This window comes from Lepidochelys kempii, chromosome 1, assembly GCF_965140265.1.
Source record: "Lepidochelys kempii isolate rLepKem1 chromosome 1, rLepKem1.hap2, whole genome shotgun sequence".
Taxonomy (NCBI): domain Eukaryota; kingdom Metazoa; phylum Chordata; order Testudines; family Cheloniidae; genus Lepidochelys; species Lepidochelys kempii.
Window position 1 is genome coordinate 99,297,144 of NC_133256.1, and position 24,707 is coordinate 99,321,850.

The 24,707-nt window shown below is 42.4% G+C and overlaps 1 protein-coding gene across 2 annotated transcripts in view; it reads left to right on the plus strand.

Annotated features, from left to right (window-relative positions):
- Window positions 1-9,525: 9,525 nt before the first annotated feature.
- Window positions 9,526-24,707, plus strand: part of PCCA (propionyl-CoA carboxylase subunit alpha) — a 420,612-nt gene continuing 405,430 nt past the window's right edge. For both annotated transcript variants that reach the window (XM_073348756.1, XM_073348763.1), the window contains exons 1-2: window positions 9,526-9,947; window positions 15,855-16,006. The gene's annotated coding sequence lies outside the window, so the exon portion shown is untranslated. The remainder of the gene's footprint in view (window positions 9,948-15,854; window positions 16,007-24,707) is intronic.

Genomic DNA, 24,707 nt, shown 5'->3' on the forward strand with positions numbered 1-24,707 from the left:
GGTGGATTAGACATTCCCAAACGTAGATCTAAAGTTGTTCCTTTGGTCATGACATTTGAAATATACGTTTATTCTTTAAATCCTTAAAATATTTTTTACAGCTTATATACACCACTGAAGAAGTGAAAGAGACAGCATAAGGTAGCTTCATTTTCTCTTAAAGAAAATTTTTAAATAAAGTTTTAAAAGCCCATATACTGACTTTAGTTAAAATGTATTAAATGAGTAATCAACACAAACAAATCTACAAATATTAGTAGTGGGGTTTGCAAGGAAAAAGAATAAATCTTGATCTTACTTAACTCTTGCTTACCGCTGGATTTTAGTAAGAGGCTGAAAGGGTGTGGACCAGCATCCGGGCTTTCTTAATGAATTAGACATCAAATAAAATAGGGGATTTTCCCCTTTAATAGGCAGGAAGCGGCTTTCTAGGAATACCGAAATAATCTAGACACCCAAGGCGTGTGTGGCACAGCTTGGGAATCTTGGAAAGCTTGGACTTTGCCAAACCGATTTCTAGCCACCTAAAATATTGAAAACAGGCAGATCGAAGAGCCAACTCCTTGGAACAGGACTCTTAGCGCTACACTGTTTTCAGCAAAAACATGTACAGATAGGTTTGCCTCTCAAACGCAGCCAACCACATCAGCTTTCTTTTCTTCCAGTTATTGTTTTGTTCTCCGAGTTTAAATGACAATAGAAGTGTCCCACGATGGCTGGGGAGCTCTGTGTTTGTGGGATCCTGTTCTCTTTTTGAATGGGACTGACACACGGCTGGGAATGAACGATACATGCTCAGCAGCAGAAGACTAAATCACATGGGGGGTGGGGAGAAAGGGAAGAACTCGGGACAATCTCCCCCCAAATGCTGCTCCAGGAGCAAAGTTTTGGTACGATTCAGAGACTGCCCTTTCTATGCTGAGCTCTTCTGCGGGTTGGAGTCTGGCGTTCATTCATGTTGCATAATGTAAGACCCTGAAGTAATCAAACAGCTATTAAAATCTAATTTATGTTCTGTAATAATATTACGCAAAATTATTAAAGCCTTTGGCATACGCCGCCGATCCCTTGGAGAGACCACTGGAAAAGGCAGCTTGAGTAAAGTTCCTTTCCTGTTGAAAAATGTAACCTCATAAAATAGGGCTTGTTTCAGAGCAAAATGTGTTCGAAGTGTAGTTGAAATTCGGGTTATTTTTGGTAACCATCCTCCCCATCGCGACCCTATTGCTACCCTGTTTCCGAGGGGGTTAAAGTTAGCGCGGGGGACCCCAGGAATTAACGCCCAGCTCCGGAGACGCATTCCCCTTTAAGAGCAATCGCCCGGCTGTGGTTTAGCTTGGTTGTCTCCAGTGCACAGGAGGCAGGTCCCCGGCCCCGGCGGGAGGGAAAGCAAGCCTGTGGAGGAAGAGGCATCCTCAGGCGCCTCGGAGTTAGCCGAAGCGGCCGGCCTGCGTTAGCCCAGCCCGGCTGAAGGGAGCGGCCTCGGGGCTCTGGCTGGCTCGCCCGCTGGTTCCCCGCTCCGTGGCTGGCCAGAGCGCGCAGGAGCTGCCGGTGGCCGCTCCGCGCTCCGCTCCGCTCCCGTCCGCCCGAGCGTCGGGAGAAGTTTGTACTTCGCTTGCTGTCGACTGTGGTTTCCCTTCCCCGGCCCTGGAACCGGAGCCTCCGCCGCCCCCGCCCCCCAGCTGGAGTTGTGTTTTCATTCCTTGGAGCCTAATCTCTGTTTTGGCGTGAGATCCCCGCCGTAGGACCCACTCGCTATATTTTACAATAACCGCCCCAAAGCCTCATCACCACCAGAACCGCAGCGGGGCTGGGCTCTCTCCCGGCCATTATTTAGCCGCAGCAGATACAGAAAAGTGAAACAAGTCCCCGCCGCCTGGCTAACAAAGCGGCCTTTTCACGATGGGCCCTGGGGAAGGGAGGGCAACAACCGTGATCATGAGAATGGCTTCCCCCCCCCCCTCGCCAGACTGGCCATGAACTTGAACTTGAATTTGACTTGGCTCGCCCGCTGCCTGAAGTAAAGCAATCGCCTCCCCGCTCCAGGCTGCCCGGCTTTCCCAGGACCCAGGCAGGGCCTCTGTTGTTAGTAATAGTTCATAATACATTTAAACCGTCTTTCCTTTCTGAGCCCAGTGATTCCTATGGCGATTGCCAGCCTAGCAGGGCTCCCAGCGGACTTTGTATACAGCCACACACGGCTCGACAGCACAAACACACACGCATGCATCCGTGGGGCTGACGGGTTCTCCGGGGACGGGAAGCAATGGGCAGTACACAGCCGTCTGGGCCGGGCAGATGCAGCTCTGCGAGCAAGACCTCCGTCTCTACCGCGGCAGCTCTTTCTCTTCGTCCGTCTCCTCTCTCCCACCTTTCTTCCCTCCCCCCTTCTCTCACTTTTCCCTTTGTCTCTCAGGTTGAGCCTGGTGTTTCCAAACCTGGAGTGTCTTGCTCGCTGCACTTTGGCACACTCAGAAAGGGAAACCAAGGACAAACCGGAGGCAAGGCCCTACTGCATCCGCACCCCTCCTCCCACCCGCACCCGCACACCAAGGACTTGGAGAGAGAGAGCTCTGTTCCCCAGCGGACAAACTGAAGGCCAAGACAGCACTGAGGTCTGCAGAAGACCAGAAGAGCCTCAGTGGCCTCTCTGTCTCGCACACACCTAGTGCCAGTGAAATAACAAAAAGGGGGCAGGATTTCACAGCTAAAACGGCAGCATTCACTTTGAAAAGCACAATATATCAAAAAGGATGCACAGATTACATGTATTTACTGCAAAATTGCAGCTTCTTTTGCAATGAGACAGCTGTAGATTACACTGAAAATCAATATCAGACAGTACTGTTCTTTTTATCACTTCTCCTAATTTTGGATTTTGACCCTTTCTTCATATGCCCTGTGGAGTACATTTAACGATTTTACTTTTAGCTGGTTTCCTAAAACTTTGTTCCCAAAGATGCAAACTCAGATTTAATTTATAAAAGAGTTTAGATGGTTTCTCCTGATTTCTCCCTGCCTATATGCAATATAGATTGTATCGCCTAATTTGCTAAAATATCCTATCTATACCTGTACCTTTATTTGACACGACTGTAACAAATCAAACATTTTTAAACTATTTAAGCTTCCCTAGGGGAAAAAACTCCATGTGCCAGGGAGGCTAGCATTAAAGTTATATATTTAATACGGTGTGAGTCATTTTATGATTTAATACCCAGAACAGGCTCCCTTCTGCCCAGCAAAATAAAAATACAACATAAAATACAAGCTAAAGGTCAGCTTGCCTGGGATCAGCCCCGCAGAGGATTCATATGGAGAGTCTCCAAGATTGTTCAGTTTCATTCTGTCTAGACTCCACTAAGCCTATAGCAGCCTTTTAAGTTTCTCCTTTGTTTTCAGAAACTCACACACTCTTTTTTCTACCAAATATGAAGACAGCAAGCGACACAAAACTGCTACCCAACTGCATGTGCACACTGGACATGCTAATTGGTACAGCGAGGTACGTATATTTTTCATCTACAACTTTTGGGGTTTTGGGGCTGGCTTCCCCCCCTCCGGCCCCCCGAAACACATGAACTGGAGGGCTTCTCATTTTACACGCCGAGACCCCGGTATTGTAGTGCAAACGTAAGTGGCAACGATTAAAACCCACTCTAGGGCACCAGGACTCCCTCGCTCCGAAAGCGCAATTTAACTCAAGTTCGGTGGGTTTTTACTTCCTTCATTCTGAAGCCCGCCCCCGAACACGCTGAAAGATTTCACTGCACAAAATGTCCGTGTTTAGTGCCAGGGGTTTCATGTCTTTATTTAATCATACTTCAAAGTAATTGCTGCTATACTGTTGTCCTAAGGAGAGGAAGCATAACACAAAACGCACCGGCGATCTAACTTCCTACCAGGGAGTTGCACCGGGCAGTAAACAATAACAGGTTATTCCAAATACCTACCATCCCCTCACATTTTAACATGTTTCAAATAGCTTTTTAATGACGCCCTCGGTGGGAATGTTTATGGCCGTGCTATACATTTCCTAGCTGCAAGAAGTTGTTAGTTTACCATTTTTAGAACAACCCTCCTCATTCTTGGTGCAACCCCAGGTGTGGGAGCCATCTGTTGCTTCCTATATGGGAAAACAATTTCTTAATTAACAAGACACTTCACCTTTTTTGCCACGATCCACACAGACAGAGGGTTGAGTTTTGATGCAAATGTCACCTCTTTAAAATATGGTATACCTGTTAACGATCGCGTTTTCATGGGCGTATGTGTAGGCTGAGGCTAGGAGCAATTTGTAGTTTTATATTTAGAGACCATTTTCTAGAGATGACAAATATGTGGGGAACACAGGTTCTGTGTGAAACATGGAAAATACACCTGGAGGGTCAGATTGCAACGGTCAATATTTTCTGCCCAAATCTCTTTCCAGCGGTTTCCAAGATGCAGCAGTTTGATCGCTACTGTCTAGCTCCCCGCCTCTCCCTTTGATTATTGGGGTACTGATATCGGGCAGCCAGCGAAGGTGCTAGGTTCTGGACCGTGAGGAAACGCTTGTTGCTCTGGTCAGGAATATAATGTGGGTGGTTACTGTGAGGGCTCCTCCTTGCACCAGTTACAATTACCAGATACAGATATGGACGGTATAGTTCACACACAAGGGACCCACTTCAACATAGCAACTTCATCAGAACTGGGCTGGTGAATAACCATTTCTGTGAGAGTCTCTGCGGAGTTATCTTTGGATGTTAGTGGAGGTCTGGCAGAAGAGCGATTGTTTTGTTTTGTTTTGTTTGGATCTTGATTTAAGCCAGTTGCTTGTGGCGGAGAAAAGAGCAGTGTCCATTCCAACTTTTAAAGTAACAATTCCGCAGTGTGTGTAAACAGCCCTTCCTCGCTTTCTAGTCCTAGTCGCAGGTTGTAGATTAAATAACTGTTTTAATGAGAGCGCTGGCTATTGCTGCATTAGGTGATGCTAGTTATGAAGATGATCTGACCTGTTTTGATGAAGATGATCTGACCTGTAGGGAGAGAGTGAAAGGTCAGCTGCATGCAGTGACCAGATTTCTGCTCATTCCTGGCACATGCTGCTACGATATTGATCCATGGAGAAAGATAAACATAAAAGCCAGATCCTATGTCATGAATACTAATGAATGTTGGTTCCAGATTTTAATTGGTGTTGACTTCTTTTTTTTTCCCCACGGTAAACATTTATTGCAGACCTCCGTGAAGCAAAGCTTCGCTGGTTTTCCTTTTTCCCTGTATCTCTCTCTCTTGTTGCAAATCTTCGCAGCAATTTACTTTCCCGAACAGCGAATGTATAATCCCAGAGACGCCATTGCCTGCACTCATTTCCATATCACAGTTCACAGGGAGAGATATTACTGAATTCATTAAAACTTGAAATGCAGAAACGTTCTTATAAAATGCACTATTTCGACCAGGACCCATATTTCGACCTTCCGGTTATTTATTCAATATATTTCCTTCTGTCATTAGCAGTGAACTTGTTCTTCTTTATTAGTATAAATAGGCGAGTGATTTCTGGTTAGAGACATCCTAGTTCCTGAAATGTTATGAGGCTAGTCATCCCTATACTAGTCAATTAGCGCATAAATATTACAATTATCCCGGAGAAGCGCTCCTTTTAAATTAAACTTTCCTCTCTCGTTTTACCTGTTCTCTGTGTGTAAAATGGATATGGCAACACACGGAAGGGAGTTCAGAAATGTTGCCAGCAATACCTCTCTTACGAATTTACTTGTTAAAAATCACTTTATCTGCAAACTAGTATCCGAATGGTTTTGTCTTATGAAATTGGAGGACTTGTGGCACGGTAGAGACTAACCAATTTATTTGAGAATAAGCTTTCCTGAGCTACAGCTCACTTCATCGGATGTAATTGACTCATTTAGCTGGGAACCAGGTGAAGCTGTGTGTGCAATACCGATAGTAACACATCCGCTTCATACGGCTGTTAACAGATCCAGACGAGCTGTGTACAAGGGGCACAATCCGCTGTACTAAAACAATTACCTTTGCTGACATTTTTGAAAAAGTTAAATTGATAGGTCACATGGTTACAAATCATTTACAAGCAAGGAACTCCTCGAAAGATTTTTTCCCCTCCCTTACACTTTTCAGGGTTTTTTTTTTTTAAATCCCGGGAGTGATTTATTATGTAAGTAATTTTAGGGGATACAGTTTACAGCCTGAATTATTAGACTGAACACCTCTGGCTGACACCACAGTGCATTTTTTTCCTGCCTGCAGCTGTGAGTCACAACCCCATTTTCATACCAAACCTCTGCACATTCCTTTACAATGTAGACTTCCTTCTTGCGAAGATCAAACATGCTTCAGCCAATGTGTTTATTTTAAAATACAGGAAAATTAAAACTAAACATGGGCTTACAAGAAAAACAAATGCATCATTTCTTTCCCTGTCCTCTTCCCCCCACCGCCCACCCCCCCCAAAAAAATTAACCATGGAGCTGAATAGGCCTCTGAAATAAAACATTATTACAGCAGAGCCAACACAACTGATTTCAAGCGAAATGCTGAAAGAGGAATGGATCCCTTTGTTTTGTATTGCGGGTATGTTTTTAATTACATGTGGAAATGTGAGGGGGAAATGCTGTAACCCTAATCTCCCCCTAGCACACTTTCCCTGGTTATTTAACTTCAATACAAGCCCAAATCAGACATACTTAGCAGAATAATCTTAGTATTCTGCTGAATGGTTTGCAAACGGGACTCTGGATTTGGATAGCTGCTCAGGGCCTGGTCCACTGAAAGGCCTCACAGAATCGGGCCCTGTACAGAGGAGATTTCACAACTGCCTATTATTTCAGAGTTGTTGTCTCTTGTTTGTTTGCTAATGAAGGTGACAAGTTCCAACTGCCGGCCCTACTTCTAAACCACTTCAAAGCCTTCAGCATGGTGGTGATTTAAAAACCGCCTTGCAGCTTAGCTGCTCTTACGCTTAGCAATCTTCCTCCATATTTAACATCTACTTTAGGTATAGATGGGGATGGATTTTAGCTGTCTGCTTTTAAGGCAATTTACTCCCCACCTCTCAAAACGCCTTCATGGAAACTGCTAAACTTCTTTTTCTCTCTTCAATACAAACTTGATTCTAGCTCCTCTGTCCTCCTGCCTTTTGCCCTGAGATGGATTTCGGCTCGTCTTTTCTCCATTCATCCATGCGTTCTTCATTCATCTCTTTACACACACAGTCAAAGAATGAAATTTCAATACCAGGGAATAGGACAGCTCTTTCACTTAGTAGCTAATCTTTATTGTCCATACGTCCAAAAAAGACGATTCCCTGGAAAACAGATCAAAAACTTTGGGAAACTGATCAAAAACTTACTGGAACTTTGAGTAATTGAATTAAAGCTAATAATCGCAGTGCGGTGTTTCTGCAGGTGAAAGGCTGGAAAGGTTTATGACCTTGTTTAACTGGAACAACTCCAGCTTCCCTAAATTATTCACCAGGACACACGGATCACTTTTCGAGAAAACGAATCATCTCTTGGATCCCTTGTGATTGCAGGGTAACATCTGGTTAAAATTTAACGCATAAAGTATATATAATTGGTTAATAATTCAATGCTTTTGTATATAAATATATTACCAGCACAATCGTAAAGACACTGAATTAAGCTGCAAAAAGAAAAGGAGGACTTGTGGCACCTTGGAGACTAACAAATTTATTTGAGCATAAGCTTTCGTGAGCTACAGCTCACTTCATCGAAAAGCTTATGCTCAAATAAATTGGTTAGTCTCTAAGGTGCCACAAGTCCTCCTTTTCTTTTTGCGGATACAGACTAACAGGGCTGCTACTCTGAAACCTGAATTAAGCTGCTCACTCAATTTTTAGTATTGTAAAGATGAGCAAAGTGACTAATTAGATGAGTGTACAGGTGACTTGTTTTTCTCCCTTAGAGCTGGACATGATGGTGTGAGCTGGTTGTTTGCCAAGTGTTTGACTTTTATTCAAAGTCTGAAAACCTGAACTTCAGCCTTTTTAGGAGGAGTGGGGGAGAGAAGGACTCAGTCCGTCGTATTGTCCGTTTTAGACTGCTAAAAGTCAGCAAAGACAACAAAGAAATCTTTAGGCAGCCAGTTTCGTGTTTTGAAACTGTCTATTCCTGGGGCGGATTTACTGAATATCTGGATGTACTTGGTAATGTGATTTTGTTTCTTCAGTTTCACCTGGACAGTATAGGAGGCTTTGGATTCCATCCCGCTCTCAGATCCCATTGACCGATCTGGCAGGATCGGGCCGCTTTTGACTTACCTTATTACTATTTGTAAGTACTTTTGACGCGCATTTCTGTATTTGAATGAAGTAGGGTAAGAAGAGGTGAATTGTGCAGTATACACTACACATCACGGAGAGGGCACTTGTTTTACACGGGACAGCACGGCTTCTCCATCAGACTGTGAGTCTTTATCTTTACTGCACCAGAAATCCACCATATATGTGCATACCTTTTGAATGATCCTTTGGAAAAGATTTGTGATCTGCTGATACATTGTCAGGAAGAAAAGCTCCACAACTGTGAATCTCTCTCTCGAGCTAGACATTTACTACATATCAAAAGTGATTAGCTGACAAATTGATCTTGATCTTTGAAGATTCTCCAGCTGACTAGGCGGTTGGAAGTTTCAAATTGTGGATTTGGCTCGTTCCTTTGAACAGAACTCCTGCGCTATTTCTCTTGGCACTGAGTTCTTGATAGACATTTTCTATAATTTCTTGTATCACTTCAGCACTTAAACCGATCACTGAAACGTTTGCAGGCGAGAATGAGCGTCAAAACGTGCTGCAGTTGGCTTGGTTTGTCTGCCCCAAAGGGGATGTCGCACTTTGAGAGCTGATGCTTTGGGATGGGAGGCAGAAAACACCGCGACAAATTAGCCTTTATATGGGCAGCTAAAATTTCTCCCAGGTTCGTGGTCCCACGGTTGTTCGTACAGTGTATGCCATAATTTATTTAGTAACAATTTTAAAGTGGCTCTTGACTTGTGTTTTTGGTTTGGATTCTTTAACCAGTTGAGGCAGGTGCAATGTAACAAGACTAACCGAACCGAAGCAAGAATTTACCAAGAAAATCAATTTATTAAGCGTTTGCCTTTGCAAAAACGCTGTATTCAAGGCAACAATAATTATTTGGCTCTGATCTTCGCGTTTCATTTGGTTCCTTAACCCCCGTTATACTTCGAAGAACTAAAAATCAGCCCCTTTATAGGTAAATTTCAGAGGAACAGCCGTGTTAGTCTGTATTCGCAAAAAGAAAAGGAGTACTTGTGGCACCTTAGAGACTAACCAATTTATTTGAGCATGAGCTTTCGTGAGCTACAGCTCAGTGGGGTGGGAGGAGGTATTGTTTCATGATTTCTGTGTGTATATAAAGTCTGCTGCAGTTTCCACGGTAAACATCTGATGAAGTGAGCTGTAGCTCACGAAAGCTCATGCTCAAATAAATTGGTTAGTCTCTAAGGTGCCACAAGTACTCCTTTTCTTTATAGGTAAATCATCAGTTATACTCTGAGTAGTATTTGGTTTCACAATAGTTTTAGGAAAGAACAAACAAATACTGAAAATATGTATTGGATAGATTCAAAACACAGCCGGGAGATCATTAGCTTTCCCTTACATCTTCCTGTCATAATTACCCAACTTCGCTATTGTTTTTGGTTTAACGTAATACACGCATATCAAATCCCTTGAATTCCCCATTGTGCTTCTGCAGAATGGTTCCTAATTAAATGTGCTATTTTGTGTTTCCCATCTGCAAACAAAAATACCTACTCTGCTGGATTTTTAAGTCCCGTGTATCACTCTCTAACCAGAGCGTGTTCTGCTGTCCAGCCCTTGATGATCTAGTTGAATGTCTGGACATTGTGCCAAGGAGCGTATTTGAAGCAGATAAGTACGTATAATACAAATGCGTTTTGTTAGACCTGATGGATGCTATTTTTCCTTTAATAGGTTTGTAGCAAACTAACACAATGACACAATGTATTCCTTTTCAAGGTGCATTGTTAATCAGGTCTATTAAGAGTGCGTTGAGCTATTTCTCGCTCCTATTGAACAGTCTGTTGCTCAAACACAACAGCCAACAAGCGCCAGCTGCCTCAACAAAAGTAGAAACCTAACCCCTTTATGGAATGTTTTAACAGAAAGGGGTAGCTGTGTTTAATTAAAAACATTGATGTTTCACTGAAACAATGGAAACTCAAGTTCAAGTGGTGCTCTATTGATTTAAGATGATTTTACTAGCTATGGGTATAATTCCTTCTTTCTGCTTTCACTCGTGCTAAAGGGACCCTTCTTTCGGCATTATTTGGGTGAATGGTAAAAGACAGAGATGGCGATTGCCTTAGAAACCTGATTAACGCCACTTTGCTCCAGGAGAAGGTGTTTAATTTCTGAGCGCACCCCATATTTTTTGTCAGTTTATTCACCGTAGGGAAGCTTTGAAAGTCGCTCCTCTCAGCAGGTTAAAAAGTGAAATATGCGTCCTGGCATTTAAATGTCTGTTATTGTGGCAAGGGTAGTTGTTGGGAGCTGCACGACCGGAATACTAACGGTTTGCAGCGAGTGGTGGGAAGTTCCTTTGTGTGTGTGTCCACACGTCTCACTTCGGCAACAACTGGATCACTCTGCTGGGCTTTCAGCCCTGGGGCTTGTCTGGGAAAGCCACTCTCCGAAGGGATACTTCCGCTCTGGGGCTTTTCAGGCTTTCATCGTACACTGAAGAAAGGAAGTCGCTCGCTCTTGTCCCGGGAAAATAGAATTTAGCCCCGTACATGTCTGGCCACGTGGAATAAAATAAATGTTACCGCAAATAAATGTGTCTAAGCCTGCTGCTCCTTAGCGCACTGGCATGTGTTGCTTTATATTTCCGCACCCAGGGCATGCACTCAAATCCGTAACCCGCCCACGAGCCCACCACTAGGGTGGTATAAATCACAGCCTTGAGCCCCTCCACAGTGTAGGGAGCACATGCTTCTCCTGCGGGTTCGGGGTCTGGTTTCTTTTCGAGTCATCGGAATCATAAGAAATCCACGCCCCGGCTTTCCCATCGGGTTTAAAGGGAAGGCAGCGCACTCCCCACCCCGGACAAGGCGTGGCTGTGAAAGGACACAAAGCACGCGCCCCCGCGGCTGGCTTGAAGGAAACCCCAAGGATACACCCGCACACACCGTCGCGCCTTGCGGTGCATCAGCCGCTCTCCGAAGCAAACCCGTGTCAGGAGCTAGGGAGTTAAACATTCAACTCTAACCTGAAGTCTCTAATCTGCCAGCTGCATCCAAACCCGCTCGGAGACAGACGGGCCGGGGAGAGGATTCTCCTGTGCCGGGGGCGGGCGGGGAGGGAGAATCCTGTCCTCGCTTTTACTCCGGATTGCAGTGAGTGGGTACATTGCCCACTGGATCAGGCGCCTTTCAAACAGGTGCTTTTTACACGGTGCTGGAAACTAGCGGTCCCCCTCGCTGGCAGAGTGAGCGAGGAGCGCTCCTGACGGAGAGGCCTGGGGAGCCCGAGAGGACTCCCTTCCCCTTCTCCTGCCCCTCACCAGGCTGTTGTCCAGGCTCCTTGGCACAACCCCTTAGGACGTGTGGACTCTATTTCTTTCAAGAAAAAGTAAACAGGTTGGGGTGTCTCTTCCCTGTTTTCATAGGCAACTCAAAATAAGTTATGTCAGCCCCTCCTGCTCTTTCCACTCCAGCCTACAGGATCCTGGTTTCCAATGTAGCCACTTTTAGAAACGGAGATCTCTGGAACTTATGTTTTGTGGGGGAAGAATGGAACACAGAGTGTCTTATAATGCACGAGGAATCCCAGGGTCTTTTCCTTACTGCTGGATCCCATGGGTAATCACACCTTGAGGATGAAAGCTATTGGGGTCTAGCTGAAAAGAAACCTGGCAGATCATACATGGAATCATAGGTGATCAGTGGTTTATTTATCAGGAGATGAGAGAGAGTACTTCTTCCCAGGCTCACCACCAAGCAATCTGCCTAATGACTAAATTTTGGTGGAGTATTTTTCTCTTTTCCTCATTGTATATTGTCTGTGGTTTACATTATTTAGTAATTCTATTAGGAAATGGCTACTTCCCTCCACAGCTTCCTGTGTGGCCTTCCACAGCCACTCTAGTCCTTTCACAAATGAATCCAGGGTAGACCGCGACAACATTACTCAGGACCCTAGCATTTGAGTAATCCCCCAGAAGAAAATGGAACTGCTTGTGGGGTGACATACCATTTAGGGTGACTAAAGGGATCACAGTGAGTCTGGCCCCATTTTATTAATTAAAAGCAAAACTGTAGGTAGAGGGAAAGTCTGTTTTCTCTGCACTGAGTCTGGGAACCACACCTGTATATCTAGGAGAGCTTTACAAATACAGAATCTTGGTTCAAATGCACAGCTGTATACTTAGTTAGGTTATTTCAGATCCTGTCCACAGCTACAAAGGTGTATTATTCAAGTGTTTAAGAAAATTTGTTATCTGTAAAGAATATTACAAAATATGGGGCAGCATTGGCTCCTTCAGCATATTATTATTTTTTAAAATTTATTTAGGACCAAATAACCAATATTTTCAAAGAACGAAGAGCTTCTTTTAAGTGTTTAAATGTGTTAATGTCTTCTAAATAAGTCAAAGTGAGAGAAAATAGTGTCAGTTTTTGTAAATTATTATAATTTGCTGTTTGCATTATGGTAGCATCTAGGGGTTCCAATCAGGGATCAGAGCCCCATTGAGTAACTAACCATTGGAACAGTTTATCAAGAGTTGTGGTGGATTCTCCATCATGGACAATTTTTAATTCAGGATTGACATTTTCCTAAAAGCTATGCTGTAGGAATTATTCTGGGGAAGTTCTGTGCTATACAGGAGGTCAAGACTAGATGATTACACTGGTCCCTTCTGGCCTTCAAATCTGTGAATTATACAAGGCACTGTATACACACATAACAAAAGGAACCCCTGCCCTGAAAAGCTTACAATCTAGATAACTGGTATGTGACAAACGTCCTATTAAGATATTACTAATATTTTGCAGTTGAGCTAGAACATTATAACAGGGTGACTTTCCTTTTAAGGTCTAGAGGCCTAGGGCCAACCAAGCCTAGTTACTAAGTAGGTGCACCTGAGCAGAGGTCAGCTGATTCCTCTATAAGAGCAGCAGAAAACTGGAGTGGGAGAGTGGGGGGAGGAAACAGCATCAGCTCATCCCAGAAGGAGGACTGGGGACTCCTTATCTAAGAGAGACATTTACTGGACTTGGGGCCTGGAGGGCCAATGAGTGTCAGAACTAAATAAACTGGGCTCCAAGAAGGTGTTTTAATTACCTTTCGGACTGTGATCTGGAGTTTTGAGAAGTTCAAGAAGGGAAATCGAGGCAGGGTGGTGCAGAGTGACCTCCAGCCACAAAGGGGCTCATAGGAGGTGGCTGACTCTGGTACAAGCAGAAAAATAGTTCTCTTGAGATTCCTCTGGGAAGAGAAGAAAAATACTCTTGAATGTTCTGTCCATCCATGCATGATACATAAATATGCTATATATGTAGAGAAATTTAGATGCAAATAATATCTGATTTATAGGTTCTGTAGGAACAATGTATATACACATTACATATAAAAATATGCTGAAAGAACATTAAGGGGCAGGTCAAGTACCCAAAAGTTAGGAATGCCAGAATTAAGGTTGTGCCATGCAAACTTAATTTGATCCCCTTATGCACAGACATTATACTAGTCTTGTCCTATATCCACATGAGAAGTCTGTGGCACAGCTAAGTTTAGAACCCTGCTCTCCTGGATCCCCATCCTGTGTCTTAAGTACAAAAGAATAGCCTTTCTGTCTTTGGAAACCTCTGCCTCATTCTGAGTCTCCTGAGCACTGAATGAGGATAGGACTCTGAGAAACAAAGAGAATAGTTTAATTACAAATAGTGTAATGAAAGACTACATCACTGTATTTGATCTCCTAGGTAAAAAAATAAACAGCAAAATGAGAAATTCCATCATGTGGCACCATACTGGCTTCCCACATTGCTACACCAACTGAGCTAATGGGGTAACTGGTAGCAGTAGTAGACTGTTATTGTCAAAGTAGACCAGCCACCAGAGGGAAGCAACTGAGGGAGAAGTCACTATTTTACAGTCATTTTCCTCCACATCCTCTAGGATATCTAAGAAGGGTTGATGTTGTTCAATGGCTACAAGAAAAGGCAAGGAACTTGAAGGATCCAAATCCAGGGGGAGCCACTCCAACACTGCTGTAGTTACTCCAAGTGCAGATATTGGGCTAAAGAAGCAGGTCCCATCAATAGTCAGTAAACAACTACTGACTGCATCTTCTTCTGATAAATACATTTCAAATATTGTCTGTGAAACAACCGTGTGTGTTAATTCATGTCCAAGTTCAGTGGTGATCGTTTAAAAGAAGGTACACCTGAGGAGCCAAAGTTTACTTGCCTTGCTCACACAGGCAGTTCCATTGACGCCTTGTGTGAGGAAGGCAAGAAGGATTTGACCCCGGGATAACTTATACTAGCAGTTATTTTTTCGGAATGTGCACATTCTGAACCCATTTCACCCTCACATCCCCCCAGACACACCACAGTGTCTTCCTGCTCCTCCTCACCTCTGAGATTACCTGATGCACCCCATCTTGCCCACAGCAGAGGCTCTCTAATGTGTTCCTATTTATTCCCCCTCCTGGGACATGCGAAAACCCCCACTGAAGTCAATGGAAAGACTCCCATTGACTTCAATAGAGCTGGATCCAGCTGCAATGAGACCTCTTGTCCACCCTGTCTGTTTGTAGAGGAAGTGCTCATCCCCCACGTGTAAAATGGATCTTTTGGGTTTTTTAAACAATTGAGAGCAATAGACTTGCACTGTCCTGAAAAGGTGGGAAACAAACAAATAATGCTATCTTTGTTTGTGGGGGTTGAGTATTGTTCAGAAGCCCTTATGCTTTCATTTTCTTTAATTTGTGTTTACATGGATTACATTTTCGAGGCACTGGAAGAACACCTACACAGGAAGCGATCCTTAGCATAGCACAAACATCTCCTCTGAGAGCTTAACAAAGGCTCTGTTGTACAGAGCTATAGTAACAGAAACAGTCTTGCCAGAAGAATTAATGTCCAGCACACCAAACCATATGCATATTGAAGTATGTATTTAAATTGATACCCGTTGAAGAAATAAGCATGTTTAAGGAATAATCCTTTACTGCACACAAGTTACAATGAAGTGTAATGTTAACCTAGTATTGGAACTGCTATGTGAAATGACTTTTTCTGAGTGCTACACCAATCATTTCCTTCCAAGTTACTGTTCTGTTACATATTATAGACAAAGGGAGTTTTGCGACTGAATGATCACACCCTAAAAAATTATAAAAATTGTAAAATATTTTGTTTGTGTTCAGTGGATTTGTATATTCAATGTGTTGTTACTGTCCCAAAAAGCCTCAAGAAAGTCTCAGTTAGACTAGGCAGTGGCAATGCTCTGCTGTAATGCGTATTCTGATAGCTGTCTCTTTTCTGCAGTTGTTAAAATAGATTTATGGTGCAATGGAGGGGAATTTGTTTGAACCATAAACCACTCAAGATATTAAGTATCAGTCTCTATCAGTTATTGTTTGCAGTTATTACTGTATACAGTCATAAGAGGTTGCCCCTCTATTTAGATCACTTTAAGGTATTATCAACCACATGAAATACAAGTGTTCAGTTTGTGCTATTAAAGAAATAGTTTATTACACCTAAGTTGTGATTACATCAAAGTTAATTCATTTACTTTTTCTCTACAGTTTGTATCTCCGTGAGAGAATGAAGAAGCAAAGATTCTAGTAGCCACATACATTATGGACCTGATCCAAAGCTCACTGAAGTCAATGGGAATCTTACAGCTTACTTGTATACAGAGGTACCCGTGATCTTATCAGGAGGCAACAGAAACCAAGTAGGTATTTTTATCCTTAAATATATTCCATTGCTATCCTTAATTAATCCTTACATATATTTCCTATTCCATTAGTAGGGTTTAAGCATATCTTAAGTGATGCAGAGACCTTGGGTGGCCCCTCTTACAGAGGAATATATTTTACCCACTGTGCCTAGATATTTTGCCAAGTAACTCTTGGGTAGGTGCATCAGAAATATTTAGATAGACAATACAATCCTATGTGATATCAGACTTAGTTGCTGAAATGATTTGCAGTAAAGAGACTGAAAATAAGGAATGAGCAGCAGGAAGAGATGAACTTCTAAGGGTGTGGCCACACTGTGAAGTTGTCGACAAAACTTTTGTCTTTCACGGTACTTAAAAAAGCCCTCCCATGAAAGACAAAAGTTTTGCCGGCGCAAGTGGCAGTGTGAACGTGGCTTTGTCGGCAGGAGCGCTCTCCTGCCGACAAAGCTAACGCCACTCGCGGGGCTGGAAGTATTTTGTTGGCAAAAGTGCCAACAAAGAGTGTTTACACATGCTGACTTTTAGCAACAAGGCTGTGTCAAGTAAAAAAAGAGCTTCTTTTCAAGAATGAGAGAAGACAAATACAGAAAATATTTGATACTTCAGCAGAAATGTTTTGTCAGAGAATGGTTTCCATGATATGTCAACAGCCCTTTAAGCATACAGCATTTAAGAATATTTACTTTTCTAGTTGTTATTCAGAAGTGTTTTGACATATGTTTCATTCGATCCATCCTGATTCTTTGCCATTTTCTGCCTGTAGGCATCTCACATTACTGCATTTCTACATCCTCTACAATCAGTCTCTTCATTTATTAGTGTTGTCTCTTGAGCAGATTGGGCAAAAGGAACACTGAGCTATGTGATTTGACCAGCAGACTAGACCATCTAGTGTAAGGGCCCAGTCCTGTCCCCCTTGAACTCAATGGCAAAAGTCTGATGGGAGCAGGATCAGACTTTCTGTAGAAGATGTCAGGGTCAGGAGAGTATATAAATAATCCAAAATATTGGATCATCATTTATTTTTCCAGATTTTAAATCCAGATTTTAAAAACAATGCAGAAATATGCAGACTGGAATTCTACATATAGTTATGAGGTAACATCTCCTCCACAAAATGATGTTTTAATATGCTGCCTCTCTGTGCTTGACTGTGACTGGCTGTGACAGTGACTTAAAATTTTATCAGTGAAGTAGATGAATAAGGATATCAGAAACTTTTTTTCTGGATCTGTCCTTACAAAATATAAATGTTAGGTTAAAATTATTAAGCTTGATTATAATCTGTGTAAACCTATTTAAAAGACCGAATTTTAAAAAAATCAGTTAGGACCTGATTTTTAGATTGTTCCCTAGGAAAAATTCTATTTGAGACAAATCCTGGTTCCAGTTAAGTTATTAGGAAAGCTTCTGTTGATTTAAATAGAACCAGAATTTGGCCAACTGATTTTAAAGAGAGTTTTCTGCATATAATCATAAAAGGATATTACTCCTAGTCAACTATACAGTCTCAAGCCATTTCCAAGTGAGCAGGTGTCCCCATCTCTCACTCACTCATGCGCCCCCCCCCCAAAAAAAAATAACCCACCAGGAATATCACTATTTTATAGGCTTGTGGGCAATCTCAGTGAGGAAGTCCATGACTGACTAGGCATGGAAATTGAACTACCTTCTCTCCCCTACCAGTGGTTCCTCCAGGCCAGGATTAAAGAAAATAGGTGGAGCAGGATGAGGAAGGACTGTCCATCTAGCAGCTTTCATGAACACTAAAGGCAGATGCACAAAATTGCAAGTAAAGAAAAACGTATTTCTACATTCTGCAGAGAGACGATACAACTGCATGCTCCTTGCAACATCATCATATGCCCATTTAGAAAAAAATACAATGCTGATGCTTATAAAATTATAAAATTTAGAAATATGTCCAAAACATTCACTTTTTCAGCATGTAAATAAAATCATTTGTCAAAGTATTTTTTTTTATATTGAAGCTGGAACCATTTGGAATACAGCATTTGAGCTCTTAGCTTTTATTTTTTAAAATACTAAGTAGGGATATTTACTCCACTTTCACAAAGACTGGATTACAATTTCCCATGATCAAAATTGATGAAACTCCATAATCGTTATGGGACTCTAACTACCACTATGGAACTTGAGAAATAAAGTCCAACATGAGACACGGTGGATAGATGTTTGTACTACACCTTCTAACCAACATTTAAGATGGAGTCAATTTTCAGACTCCTACACAAGCAGTTATGGGTGGTATATAAGATATTTTCAAGCTGATGGCCACAGGGGCGGGAGCAGAGGCACAGGTGGAGTGTAGCTCTGGGCTCCAGTGGAGGAAGGATGGGTTCCCAGGTAGAAGAAGGGGTGGGCCGGGCCAGGGACTAACCTCCCTGAACCTGCGGTTCACCCGCCACCCATGCCAGGGACACAAGGCCATACTCTGAGTGCCACTAAACCTTCAATGGGGCTGAGAGTGGACTACAGGGGATGGATCAATCAAAATTAGCCTGTTCTATTCATTCCCACTAAAGCATCTGGCACTGGTCACTGTCAGGGACAGAATACTAGCTAGATGGACCACTGTCTGACCCTGTATGCCCATTCTTAAGTTCTTACTTTATGGTCTTATAGTATGGACTTTACATTAGTGCCAAATCCTCAGATGGTGTAAACTGGCATAGCTCTAGGAGCTGAGGCTGTTCTAAGTAGCCCTGTGGGTTGAATCAACCTCTGAAAACGCTGAAGAACAGAGGAATGCAAGTGTAGCATTCAAGCGCCTTTGCCCAACCCCCATAGGTCCACAGGTTGGCTGGACAGACCCAAGGATCAGGGCCGTTATGTCTCAGCTGTGGCAACTGTCTCTGTAGAGTGAGTCCTTTGCTAGTATTATTACTAGCACCAGTATTATCATTAGCGGTAGCGTTATTACAGTTTTATTAGTAGCTTTGCATTTGTATTACCTTGGGGGTTTCTTTTCTTTAACGCTCTCTCAAGATATACAGAGTCCGGTCTGCACAGTACTTGGATGGGAATCTCTAAAGAAAACCCAGTTGTCAGAGGCACTCTTCTCTTTGGGTCACCAGTAAAATAATATCCCAGCATGGTTAAAATAAGATAGCGAGCGGCTGTTTTAGGTGAGAAGTGATCGTTATAGTTCCATAGAGCTTTCCACACTGTTAGATTGTAACCCTAGAATACTGGGTTGTTATTTCTACCTACCTAAACTTTTCCTTACTTTTCAATTGGATAGCCTTTTCTAATTTTCCCTCCTAAAAATCTGTTGTGTGATGTTACAGAACAGCTGTTGTATTCTACCTTATCAGTAGATGAGTGTTCACTCCATATCCAGGCCTGCATCATCCCCTAGGGATCTGCAGGCAGAAAGGATATTCCTGGTATGAATTCTCCCTGCCTGAAAAGAAGCATCCCCCACTCCCTTGATCCTTATGGAAACCACTGTGCTGTCGCTCCTCACCTAATGGGTTCTCTGTGGTAAGCCTTAGGAGGAGGAGAAGGGGACTGGCCATACTGTATTACCATTCTGTGTTGTCTTATAGGACTTCCTCATGGATATCCAGCAGAATGTTTGTACTGTTGGAAGCTGTATTAGTTCCCATGGGGCCTTCTCTATGGCTGCTTATGAGCAGTCACCATAGGGATACCAAGCCAATAATAGCAGACTCTTGAGGGACTAGAGAAACAGCATGGATACTCCAATTTCTTCTGAAGGGAGGAGTAATTCCTCAGGAAATCCCAGGAGTCATGGGGTTAGGACAACTCCCTCACTTAATCCCAAAAATCTTGCTTGTTTTATGATCTACTAGAATGTTGCCACCCCCCAAAGACCACAGACATTCTATTCACCAGTTCCCGGCATTTGTGCTCATGCATCTTTGAAAAGGTTTGTTTACGGTAAAAATTGTCAAATTACAAAAATTCTGAAGTTCTTTGTATACTACTTTCCTTTGCAGGAGAATATGGAACCAGTCACTGATGTATACATGTATACATTTTATATATGTGAGTAGACTGTGCATTGTGTGAAGAAGGTATAGACAGAGTTGAGGAAGAGACAGGTGCATCTGCTCCTGCCTCTTCTGCCCTTTCTCACTGGTAACTCAGTTATTCTGGGGGGAAATGTCTTGGAATTGCATCATGCCCCCTAAAATGCAGTTTCATTACTATTAAAGATATGGAGAAAGGGTTAGATCATACAAAGAAGAATTTAACATTTGCAACTATGGAAATTAATGTTAATGTATGTCAGAGTGCTGTGCGCATGGAGTGCGAAAGTATGCATCTATACTGAAAAGCTGCACTTAAAAGCAGCCCCCAAGTGCTCTCCTGTCAACTTCTGTACTCCAGCACTGCGAGATGCGCAGGCAGAGTCGATGGGGGAGCGGCAGCAGTCAACTGACCGCGGTGAAGACACCACGGTAAGTCGATCTAAGTATATCGACTTCAGCTACGTGATTCACGTAGCTGAAGTATAGCTGAAGTTGTGTAACTTAGATCAACCCCCCCCACCCCCCCCGTGTAGACCAGGGCTAAGAGAGAAACCTCTTCCTGCATTTACTGACTTTTGTGGCCACTTAAGGCTCTCTTAGAGAATGGGGGAGAAGTTTGCAGTGCCAGGCTCTTCTGGAAGGAGAAAAAGAGTGATTATTCACACTAGAGTAACAACTGGGTAAAGATGGCTAGTGCTAGCATAACTATAGCATGATTTTAGTCTGGTGCAAGGCCAAGGGTGAAAAGGGACTTTTCCTCTGAAAACTGTGTGTATAAAGCTAGGCTACACTCCATGCTGGGAGAATATTATGGTTTCACTAGTATGGTTCTCAGACAAAACATGTGTCCATATTGATCAGAGCCCTCCTGTACTACAATTATGCCAGCAGCAACTTTTTTTAGACAAGAACAGAAGAACGGCCACACTGGGTCAGGCCAAGGGTCCACCCAGCCCAGCGTCCTGTCCTCCGACTGTGGCCAGTGCCAGGTGCCCCAGAGGGAATGAACAGAACAGGGAATCGTCAAGTGATCCATCCCCTGTCACCCATTCCCAGCTTCTGGCAAACAGAGGCTAGGAACGCCATCCCTGCCTGGCCTGGCTAATAGACAGTGATGGACCTACCCTCCATGAATTTATCGAGTTCTTTTTTGAGCCCTGTTATAGTCTTGGCCGTCACAACATCTTCTGACAAGGAGTTCCACAGGTTAACTGAGCGTTGTGTGAAAAAATACTTCCTTTTGTTTGTTTTACACCTGCTGCCTATTCATTTCATTGGGTGACTCCTAGTTCTTGTGTTATGAGAAGGTGTAAATAACACTTCTTTATTTACTTTCTCCACACCAGTCATGATTTTATAGACCTCTATCATATTCCCCCTTAGTCGTCTTTTTTCCAAGCTGAAAAGTCCCAGTCTTATTAATTTCTCCTCATACGGCAGATGCTCCACAGCCCTAATGATTTTTGTTGCCCTTTTCTGAACCTTTTCCAATTCCAATATATTTGTTTGAGATGGGGTGACCACATCTGTATGCAGTATTCAAGATGTGGGCATACCATGGATTTATATAGTGGCAACAGGATATTTTCTATCTTATTATCTAGCCCTTTCTTAATGATTCCCAACATTCTGTTTGCTTTTTTGACTGCTGCTGCACATTGAGTGGATGTTTTCAGAGAACTATCCACGACTCCAAGATCTCTTTCTTGAGTGGTAACGCTAATTTAAACCCCATCATTTTATACGTATAGTTGGGATTATGTTTTCCAGTGTGCAATACTTTGCATTTATCAACACTGAATTTCATCTGCCATTTTGTTGCCCAGTCACACAGTTCTGAGAGATCCTTTTGTAGCTCTTTGCAGTCTGTCTGGGACTGAACTATCTTGAGTAGTTTTGTATAATCTGTTTACTCCTTTTTCCAGATCATTTATGAATATGTTGAATAGGACTGGGCCCAGTACGGACCCCTGGGGAACACCACTATTTACATCTCTCCATTCTGAAAACTGACCATTTATTCCTACCCTTTGTTTCCTATCTTTTAACCAGTTACCAATCCATGAGATGACCTTCCCTCTTATCCCATGACTGCTTACTTTGCTTTATAGCCTTTGGTGAGGAATCTTGTTGAAGGCTTTCTGAAAATCTAAATACACTACATCCACTGGATTGGCCCTGTTCACATGCTTGTTGATCTCATCAAATAATTCTAGTAGATTGGTGAGGCATGATTTCCCTTTACAAAAACCAAGCTGACGCTTCCCCAACAAATTATGTTCATCTATGTATCTGACAATTTTGTTCTTTATAGTTTCAACCAGTTTGCCTGGTACTGAAGTTAGGTTTACCAGTCTGTAATTTCCCGGGTCACATCTGGAGCCCTTTTTAAAAATTGGCGTCACATTAGCTATCCTCCAGTCATTTGGTACAGAAGCTGATTTAAATGATAGGTTACAGACTATGGTTAGTAGTCCTGCAATTTCACTTTTGAGTTCCTTCAGAACTCTTGGGTGAATACCATCTGGTCCTGGTGACTTATTACTGTTTAGTTTATCAATTTGTTCCAAAACCTCCTCTAATGACACCTCAATCTGGGATAGTTCCTCAGATTTGTCACCTAAAAAGAATGGCTCAGGTTTGGGAATCTCCCTCACATCCTCAACTGTGAAGACCGATGCAAAGAATTCATTTAGTTTCTCCGCAATGGCCTTATCGTCCTTGAGTGCTCCTTTAGCATCTCAATCGCCCAGTAGCCCCACTGGTTGTTTAGCAGGCTTCCTGATTCTGATGTACTTAAAAATTTTTTTGTTATTACTTTTTGAGTCTTTGGCTAGCTGTTCTTCAAATTATTTTTTGGCCTTCCTAACTATATTTTGACACTTCATTTGCCTGAGTTTATGCTCCTTTCTATTTCCACACTAGCATTGAACTTCCACTTTTTAAAAGATGCCTTTTGCCTCTCACTGCTTCTTTTACTTTGTTGTTCAGCCATGGTGGCTCTTTTTTGGTTCTCTTACTATGTTTTTTAATTTGGGGTATACATTTAAGTTGAACCTTTATTATGGTGTCTTTACAAAAGTTTCCATGCAGCTTTCAGGGATTTTATTTTTGGCGCTGTACCTTTTAATTTCTGTTTAACTAACCTCTTCATTTTTGCGTAGTTCCCCTTTCTGAAATTAAATGCTACAGTGTTGGGCTGCTGTGGTGTTTTCCCCCCTCAGGGATGTTAAATTTAATTATATTATGGTCACTATTACCAAGCAGTCCAGCTATATTCACCTCTTGGACCAGATCCTGTGCTCCACTTAGGACGAAATCAAGAATTGCCTCTCCTCTTGTGGGTTCCAGGACTAGCTGCTCCAAGAAGCAATCATTTATCTCTGCATCCCATCCTGAGATGATATGTACCCAGTAAATATGGGGATAGTTGAAATCCCCCATTATTATTGAGCTTTTTATTTTAATATCCTCTCTAATCTCCCTGAGCATTTCACAGTCACTATCACCGTCCTGGTCATGTGGTCAGTAATATAACTGTACTGCTATATTCTTATTCGAGCATGGAATAACTATCCATAGAGATTCTATGGTACAGTTTGGTTCATTTAAAATTTTTACTTCATTTGATTCTATGCTTTCTTTCATATATAGTGCCACTCCCCCACCAGCAGGACCTGTTCTGTCCTTCCGATATATTTTGTACCCTGGTATTACTGCATCCCATTCATTAGCCTCATTCCACCAAGTTTCGGTGATGCCTATTATATTGATATCATCATTTAATATGAGGCACTCTAGTTCACCCATCTTATTATTTAGACTTCTAGCACTGGTATATAAGCACTTCAAAAGCTTGTCACTTTGTAGCTGTCTCCCATTGCATGATGTAATTGAATGAGACTTTTTTTCATTTGACTGTTTCTCATCAGATCCTACCTGTATTTTATCATCTTCCATCCTCTCCTCCTTACTAGTGACATAGACAATCTCCATTAATAGATCCTCCCCTAATCCCCTCCTCCGCACCTGTTGGCTTTCCCTCAGCCCTTAGTTTAAAAACTGCTCTATGACCTTTTTAATTTTAAGTGACAGCAATCTGGTTCCATTTTGGCTTAGGTGGAGCCCATCCTTCCTGTATAGGCTCCCTATAACAAGGTTGTTGCTATCATGGTTTGAGATATAGACTAGACTGGACCAGACTGTAGACATGTACATCTCTCCCCTCAGTCCCAAAAAGAAGGTACAGCAAATATGGAGCTCTTGAAGGACTGTATCTTTGAGGATTAGTTTTTCCCTTTCCATGTACTTCTACCTGGGAGTATCCAGCCCTACATACATAACAGCATGTGACATGTCAAGCAAGGAAAGTTAACTATATCAATTTTATGTAATACATCCTGAATTGTAATTTGCACTCTGCTACAGACTCTCTGCCTGACCTTGTTACAGTCATTTAACTGCTCTGTGTCTAATTTTCCTCATCTGTAAGTAAAACCAAGATACTATTACTTACTCTTTTACATCAGATGGGCTTTGTAAGGATTGATTAAAGTATATACATCACCATCACAATGTTAAGGGCTATGTTTAATTAATAATTTCATTTATTATCTATGTCATAATTTATATGATGGCAGGGGGTGACAAGACGAAAACTGTAAATTAAT